The sequence below is a fragment of the Dromiciops gliroides genome, chromosome 3 (assembly GCF_019393635.1).
Source record: "Dromiciops gliroides isolate mDroGli1 chromosome 3, mDroGli1.pri, whole genome shotgun sequence".
Lineage (NCBI taxonomy): Eukaryota > Metazoa > Chordata > Mammalia > Microbiotheria > Microbiotheriidae > Dromiciops > Dromiciops gliroides.
This window is the reverse complement of record NC_057863.1, coordinates 445,746,171-445,755,667: the sequence shown is the minus strand read 5'-3', so window position 1 is coordinate 445,755,667 and position 9,497 is coordinate 445,746,171.

Below are 9,497 nucleotides of genomic sequence, written 5' to 3'. Positions count from 1 at the left end.
TGACCTTGGGTCTTAGTAGAAAGCATAAAGAGAGTGAGAGGAAAGGAAGTAGAAGCACCTATTATAGACCATCTTTTCAAGGAGTTTAACCACAAACTGCAAAAGAAATCTAGTGAAGATTTTTTTTCTGGTGATAAGAGAGAGAAGGGCATATTTATAGGCAGTAGGGAAGCAGCCAGTTGACAGGAAGAGACTAAAGATAGTGAGAGAGTGAGGGTGAAAGTAGGGACAATCTTCTAGAGAATAGGGGGTGAAGTGAGATTATTTGTAGATGTAGAGGAGTTTTGTATTAACAAGGATTAAGGCTACTTCATTATCTGAGAAGAGAGTGACAGCAGACATCTGGGAGGTGAGCTGAGGAGGGGAGGAATAGAGACAGATCTTGGTGAATAGCTTCAATTATTTTTCAGTAAAATGTGAAGCAAAATTCTCACCTCAGAGGGTGGAGGGAGGGGGAGCCATGAGAGGTTTGAGGAGGAACGAAAAGATTTGGAAGAGCCATTTTGGTCAACATAGTATTGAGCTAATTAGGGAGGTGGAAAGAGTTATATGAAAGCCCAGCTGAGGTCATGAAACATACATTTGTAGTGGACCCAATCAGCATGGTTTCATGATGAGACTCATGGAGCATGGCATTGCTGTGTACACCAAATGACTATTATGCAAATGTTTTACATGATTGCACATGTGTAACTTATATCAGATTACTTACTGTTGTCACAAAAATTTCTAAGTCCAATGAAGGAAAGAAACAGCAAAGTCTCCAAGTTGTAGAAAAATAGGTTTATTGAGAGAGGGCCTATCTCCCAATAAAGCCGGTCTCAGGTTTAGGACCAGAAGACCCCAAGCAGTGCTGGTCCAAGTTTTTTATACCCCTATGAGGCTTAAATGCTTATATACTTCACTATTTTTAGATAAACTCCTCCCAATTTACAATCCATCATGAAACATAAAGTCAATCAAAATACTGTACATTTGAACTTTCAGTTTACAAATGGACAGTCATTTTCTTGGCATACTGGATGTAAAATGGGACAATCTAACTTTTTAATTTGTCTAAAAAGACATATTCACAATTGTATTCAATACATATTTGTCAAGGCTGAAGTCAATCTTATCTTCATCTATAAGCCCTACTGCTAGGGGCAGCTAGGTGGCGCAGTGGATAGAGCACCAGCCCTGGAGTCAGGAGGACCTGAGTTCAAATCCGGCCTCAGACACTTAACACTTACTAGCTGTGTGACCCTGGACAAGTCACTTAACCCCAATTGCCTCACTAAAAAAAAAAAAAAAATTTTTTTAAATATAAGCCCTACTGCTTTATTTACTCTATAAGAAATAAATAAACCAATTAAATTGCAATTTATACACTATATGCTGATTATTAAACACTGATTAGATTACTTATACCTAATGGACAAATCACATATCTAAGGGTTGGGGATAATCTCACTCAAACTGCCTCAGGGAAGTAGGAGGAATGGGAAGAGAGGGAAAAAATTTGGAATTCAATACTTTAAAAAAATGTTGAAAAATGTTTTTACATGTAATTGGGGGAAATAAAGTATTTTTTTTAAGTATACACAGTTTGGTGACTTTTTAAATATAGTTCCAAAATATTTTCCTAAATTTCTGGACCAATTCAGAACTCTACCACTGGTACATTAGTGCACCTTATCTCCCATAGGCCTCTCATAGGACAGTTTCCTTTTTTTTTTTCATCTTTGCTAATTTGGTGGGTGTGAGATAGCACCTCGGAGTTTTAATTTCTCTTATAATTAATTATATGGTGAATTTATTTAATATGGTTGTTGAGCTTGAATTTTTCTTTCAAAATGATAACATTTGGCCATTGATCTACCAGTGAATGACTCTTGTACTTATATGTTCCTAGAAATCCTCTATAAATCCTTCGTGAGTTCCATAGGTGGAGCCAAGAAGGCAGAGTAAAACCAAGAAGTTGCCTGAGTGCTCCCAAATTTCCCTCAAAAACAGCATTAAATTAAGCTTCTCAACAGATTCTGGAGTTGTAAAAGCTGAAAAACAAAACAGAGTGAAACAATCTTCTGACCTAGAATATCTTCAGGAAAGGTCTGTTTCATCTGGGTAAAAGGGGAGCCCAGCTCAGCACAGAGTTTTTGGGTGATCCAGAAAAAGGCTCTTAGTCACAGCACAAATCATCAGCAGCTGGGGACACAAGGTCCTAGCTCAGCAAGCTAGTGGCACAGCAGGCCAGTTGGGAGGCCTCCAGTCCCAATGCTGCTGATTCCTCAGAGCAGAAAGCTGGTGACTCAGCCCCTGGCTTCCAGCAAAAGAAACTCCATACAGTGCATGCTGTACCCCAGGAGCAGAACTCAACCTTAAAAGGTACAAAAGAGGCTAAAATAAAAATAAAAATATGATTAAGAAACAAAAGAAGAATCCTCACCATTGACAGTTACTATGGTGATAGGGAGGATCAAAATGTAAACTCCTCCACATGTTAAGCCTTAAAAGGGAAGAAGAATTGATTTCAAGAACAAAAAGTCCTCCTGGAAGAGTCCAAAAAGGATTTTATAAATCAAATAAGAGAGGTAGAAGAAAATTTGGGAAAAGAAATGAGTTATACAAGAGAAAGTCAATAACTTAGAAAAAGAAAATAATGCCTTAAAAATTGGAAAATTGGAAAAGGAGAATAATTCCCTAAGAATCAGAATTGAACAGAAGGAAGTTAATGACTCAATGAGACAACAGGAAGAAGTAAAGCAAAATCAAAAGAAAATATAAGTAGAAGAAAACATAAAATACCTCTTCAGAAAAACAAGAGACCTGGAAAATAGATCCAGGTGGGACAACATAAGAATAATTGGATTGCCTGAGGAACATGATCAAAAAAGAGCCTAGACAGCATATTTCAGGATATCATTATTATTATTATTGTTATTATTATTATTATTATTATTTAGTGAGGTAATTGGGGTTAAGTGACTTGCCCAGGGTCACACAGCTAGTAAGTGTTAAGTGTCTGAGCCCTGATTTGAACTCAGGTACTCCTGACTCCAGGGCCAGTGCTCTATCCACTGCACCACCTAGCTGCCCCTATTTCAAGATATTATTAAGGAAACTGTTCCAACATCTTACAATCAGAGGACAAATTAGTCATTGAAAGAATCCACTGATCACCTCCTGAAAAAGACCCCAAAAAGAAAATGCCAAGGAACATCATAGCTAAATTTCAAAACTATCAAGTAAAGGAGAAAATACTTCAATAATCCAGAAAGAAACAATTCAAATATCAAGAAACAATAATAATAATTACACAGGACCTTCCAGCTTCAACATTAAAGGATCAGAGGGCTTAGAATATGATATTCCAGAAGGCAAAAGAACTGGGATTACCACCAAGAATGTACTATCCAGCAAAAATAATCATAATCTTTCAGGGGAAAAGATGGATATTCAATGAAATAGGAGACTTTAAAATTTTCCTAATAAAACGTCTAGAAATGAACAGAAAATTCAATCTACAAATAGAAGATTCAAGAGCCACATGAAAATGTTAAAAGGGGTAGGGGGGACATGTTATTCAATAAGGTTAAAATGTTTACATCCCTTCATGGGAAGAAGATACTTGTAACCCTTGATAAATGTATCTTTATTAAGGCAAATAGGAGGAGTACACACAGACAGAAGGTGTGACTGTAAGTGGATTCTGATATGATGATATTAAAAAAAACTCAAGGGGGGAAAAGATAATACTGGGAGAAGAGGAAAGGGAAAGTAGGATGGGGTTAAATCATATTAAAAGACCAATTACGATAGAGGGAAAGAAGGGAGGAGTGAGCATTGTTTTTACCTTACTTTCATCTGATTTGGCTCAAAGAGGGAATAACATACACACTCAATTGGGTATAGACATCTATCTTACCCTATACTGAAGTAAAAGGGGAAAGGGGAAAGAAAAGGGAGGGGTACTGATAGAAGGGAGGGTAAAACTAGGAGGGGAAAGGGAAAAGTACAAAAAAGGAAGTGGGCTTGATAGAAGGGAAGACAAAACTAGGAATTGAAAGGGGAAAGGACAAAAGGGAGGGGGTGCTGATGGAAGGGAGGGTAGACTGAGGTAGCCAGAAACAAAACACTAGTGAAAAGGGACATGGGAAAAGGAAAGAGAAAAATACAAACAAGGGGGGAAAGAGGATGCAGAGTACTGGGATGCACAGTAATCATAACTGTGAATGTGAATGGGACGAACTCTCCCATAAAATGGAAGGCGATAACAGAGTGGATTAAAAACTAGAATCCTACAATATGTTTTTTACAAGAAACATATTTGAAACAGAGAGATATACATAGAGTAAAGGTAAAAGACTAGAATAGAATATATTATGCTTCAGCTGAAGTAAAGAAAAGCAGTGGTAGCAATCCTTATCTCAGACAAAGCAAAAGCAAAAATTGACCTAATTAAAAGAGAGAAGGAAGGAAACTACATCTTGCAAAAAGGTACCATAGACAATGAAGTAATAACAATTCTAAACATGTATGCACCAAATGGTACAGCATCCAAATTCTTAGAGAAGAAGTTAAGTGAGTTATGGGAAGAAATATATAGCAAAACTATATTAGTGGGGACCCTCAAACTACCCCTCTCAGAACTAGAAAAATATAACCACAAAATTAATAAGGAAGAAGTTAGGAAGCTGAATAGAACTTTAGAAAAAATAAATAAGATGGACCTCTGGAGAAAACTGAATGGGAATAGAAAAGAATATACCTTTTTCTTAGTGGTACATAACACATAAACAAAAATTGACCATATATTAGGGCATTAAAAACCTCAAAGTAAAATTTGGAAAGGGAGAAATAGTAAATGCATCCTTTTCATGATGATGCAATAAAAATTATATGTAATAAAGGACCATAGAAAGATAGACCAAAAATGAACTGGAAACTAAATAATCTCATCCTAAAGAATGAGTGGGTTAAACAACAAATCATAGAAATAATCAATAACTTCATCCAAGAGAATGACAATAACGAAACAGCATACCAAAACTTATGGGATGCAGACAAAACATTTCTTAGGGGAAATTTTATATCTCTAAATGTCTACATGAATAAAATAGAGGAAGAGAAAATCAATGAATTGGGCATGCGATAAAAAAGCTAGAAAAAGAACAAATTAAAAATCCCCAATTAAATACCAAATTGGAAATTCTGAAAATTAAAGGAGAGATTAATAAAATTGAAAGTAAGAAAACTATAAAATTAATAAATAAAACTAAGATCTGGTTCTATGGGGGTGGGAAATCAATAGAATAGATAAACCTTTGGTTAATTTGATTTAAGAGAAAGAAAGAAGAGAACCAAATTACCAGCATCAAAAATGAAAAGGGTGAACTCATTACTAATGAAAAGTGAATTAAGGGGGCAGCTAGATGGTGCAGTGGATAGAGCACCGGCCCTGGAGTCAGGAGTACCTGAGTTCAAATCTGGCCTCAGACACTTAACACTGTGTGTTAAGCTGTGTGACCCTGGGCAAGTCACTTAACCCCAATTGCCTCACTAAAAAAAAAAAAAGTGAATTAAAGCAATAATTAGGAGCTATTTTCCCAACTATATGCCAATAAATTTGACATTCTAAATGAAATGGATGAATATTTACAAAAAATATAAACTGTCCAGATTAACAGAAACAAAACTATCACTCTTTGCAGAGGATATTATGGTATTCTTGGAGAATCATAGAGAATTAACTAAAAAACTACTTGAAACAATTAACAACTTTAACAAAGTTGCAGGATATAAAATAAACCCACACAAATCATCAGCATTTCTACACATGACCAAAAAGTCCAGCAGCAAGAGATAGAAAGTGAAATTCCATTTATAATAATTGTAGACAATATAAAATACTTGGGAGTCTACCTGACAAGGCAAATCTAGGAACTATATGAACATAATTACAAAACACTTTTCACACAAATAAAATAAAATCTAAATAATTGGAAAAAATATAAGCTGCTCATGGATACGCCATGCTAATATAATAAAAAAATGACAATTCTACCTAAATTAATTTACTTATTCAGTGTCATAGCAATTAATCTACCAAAAATTATTTCATAGGGCTAGAAAAAATAGTAACAAACATCATATGGAAGAACAAAAGGTCAAGAATATCAAGGGAATTAGTAAAAAATGCAAAGAAAGGTGGCCTAGCTGTACCAAATTTAAAACTGTATTATAAAGCAGCAATCATCGAAACTATTTAGTACTGGCTAAGAAATAGAGAGGTGGAATTGGCTAGACACACAAAACATAGTAGTAAATGAATGAAGCAATCTCTTGTTTGATAAACCCAATGACTCTAGCTGCCAGGATAAGGACTCACTATTTGGCAAAAACTGCTAGGAAAACTAGAAAATAATATGGCAGAAACTAGGCATAAACCAACATCTTATATTGTACACCAAAGTAAAGTCAAAATGTGTACATGATCTAGTCGTAAAGGGTGATACCATAGGCAAATTAGAAAAGGAAGGAATAGTTTGCCAGATCTATGGAGAGGGGAAGAATTTATGACCAAAGATGTGATAGAGAACATTATGAATGCAGAGCGGATCATTTTGATTGCATTAAATTCAAAAGTGTTTGCACAAATAAAACCAATGCCAACTGTGTCAGTTGAAATATTTGGGGGAAGCCTATCTCTGTTCTAAGTTATTGAGGAACTTAGCTGGGGTTTCTAATATATTGCTACTTATAAATTAATGGCTACTGCAGAAGTTTTTAGCATTAAGCATTTATTAAATCATATTAAATGTTAGTAAAGAGTTGATCACATTTAACACAAGCTGAAAAGCCCCAATACCATAAAGAAAGAGAGAGTACATAACTCCAAAGTAGAGTTCAGAAGACCTACATTACCTAGAGAGAGAAAGAAAAAGGAGAGAGCATAAATAAGCCTCCTGCAGTACACCCAGAATGGCCTTCCCCTCGTAACCTCTATCTCTTTTCTTCTTCTGATTGAGGTGGCTCCCATACACAGCTCAAAGTTAATTGACTAGAGTCATTCAATTCTATTGGTTGATGAGACCTTAGGGTGTTCCATATCAAAATAAGCTGTACTGTGCTGAGCTCAAAGTATAGTGAAAGATAAATCCTCTGAGGGGAAAGGTGCTCTCGAAACGGTGTGGTTTTAATCTCTGCTGAGTTAGTCTGATCTCTAATGGTCCTTTGGGGCTGGCTCTGAGAAACCAGCCAGTGTTCCTGAGTGGGGGTAGGGTCACTGGGTCTCCCCCAAAACCCATTATTAATAATTATTTTCTTACATAATAAGATTAGAAGGAAAGCAGCAATCTGGGAAATAATTTTTACAGCCAGTGTTTCTGATAAAGGTCTCATATCTAAAATATATAGAGAACTGAATAAAAAATATAGAATACAAGTCATTCCCCAATTGAAAAATGGTCAAAGGATATTAACAGGCAGTTTTCAGATGAAATTAAAGCTATCTACAGCCATATGAAAAAATGTTTTCAATCATTACTGATTAGAGAAATGCAAATTAAAACTACATTGAGGTACCACCTCACACCTATCCAATTGGCTGATATGACCAAAAAAGAAAATTATAAATGTTGGAGAAGAAGTGGGAAAATTGGAATACTAATAAATTGTTGGTGGTACTATAAACTGATCCAACCATTCTGGAAAGCCATTTGGAACTAAGCCCAAAAGGCTATAAAAATGTGCATACCCTTTAACCCAGCAATCTGCTAAGTCTATATCCCAAAGAGATAATAAAAAAGGGGAAAGGGCCCTCATGTACAAAAATATTCATAGCTACTCTTTTTGTGGTGGCAAAGAATTGAAAATTGAGGGGATGCCCATCAATTAGGAAATGGCTAAATAATACGCTGTGGTATATGAATGTAATGGAGTACTATTATGCTATAAGAAATTATTAGCTGATGGATTTCAGAAAAACAAGGAAAGACTTATATGAATTGATGCTGAGTGAAATGAGCAGAACCAAGAGAACATTATACACAGTATAGATAGACTAAACTCATCTCAGCAATACAATGATCCAAGACAATGCCAAAAGACTTATGGTGGAGAATGTTCTCCACATTCAGAAAAAAGAACCATGGAGTTTGACTACATACTTTGTTGTTGCTTTTTTATACTTTTGTTCATTTATTCTTTCTTGTGGTTTTTTCCCTTTTGTTCTGATTAATGTGAAAGTATGTTTAACATGATTGTAATGTATAACCCTAAAAAACAAACAAATAAAAAATACTTCATAGCAGACCTTTATCGGAGAGACTTGTTATAAATATTTTTTCCTCAGCTATTTCCCTCCAAATTCTAACTACATTGATTTTTTTGTGTGTAAATATTTTCATTACCTCATGTCTGTCCTGTGAGAAACCGAAAGGCCCTAGCTCACTTGAGGGGACTGATTGGATTAAGATTGATTGGATTGACTAACTTCTCTGATTAACTCACTTAAAGTTAATTCAATTAAAACCACACCTGCCTGGCCCTCAAGAGGGTGTGTTCTCAGAGGCTGTGAACTCTGACCTCAACACAGGACCACTCTCAAGTCCAGTGAACCAATGGATTTGGGTGATGCTAGCCAATTACCTTGAAGCAGTGTGTAAGGACCACCTCTCCTCCAGACTCAGAGGAAGCTTCCACTCCCAGTTTGTCTCTGGAACAGGCTCATGGTGCAGGACTTGGGAGAAGAAGCAGGCCAGGCTGAACTCTTCTCTCTCCTCTAGGGTAGATAGGCCTTTTCTTAACTTTCTGACCCAGATGTTCTCTTTTTACTAATACTTGGTATGCTTTAATAAATGCTTAATGCCCCAAACTTGTGCTAAAGCTTCTAATTTATAAGTAACAACTATATTAGAAACCTCAGCTAATTTTCCCTATACTTGGGACAGAAATAGGGCCACCACATGAAATTTTACACATCACAGTACTGTTGTAATAGCCTGCTGGTTGGTTTGTGTCACAAATTTCTCTTTGATACAATATATCCTCTTCAGCTGCCAAAATGATCTTCCAAAAGTGTAGGTTTGATGATGTTACCCTACAGCCCACTCAATATACTCAAGTAGCTTAGCCTCCTCTCCAGGATCAAATGTAAAATCTTCTGTTCCATGATCAAAGCGCTCTATAACCTGCCCCCACCTTTACAGCTTTCTTATAAGTCTCTCTCTCTCTCTCTCTCTCTCTCTCTCTCTCTCTCTCTCTCTCTCTCTCTCTCTCTCTCTCTCTCTCTCTCTCTCCAACCCAGTGACACTGGTCTTTTTGCTGTTCCTCAAACAAGACCCTCCATTTCCTGTCCATCTCCTGACTCTGGAGATTTTCCCTAGCTGTCTGCCATTTCTGGAATTCTCTTTTTCCTCATCTCTGCCTCCTGAGTTCCCTGGTTTCTTTCAAGTTTCAGCTAAAATCCCTCCTTTTATAGGAAGGGATCCCCTTTAATTCAAGTATTCCTTCTA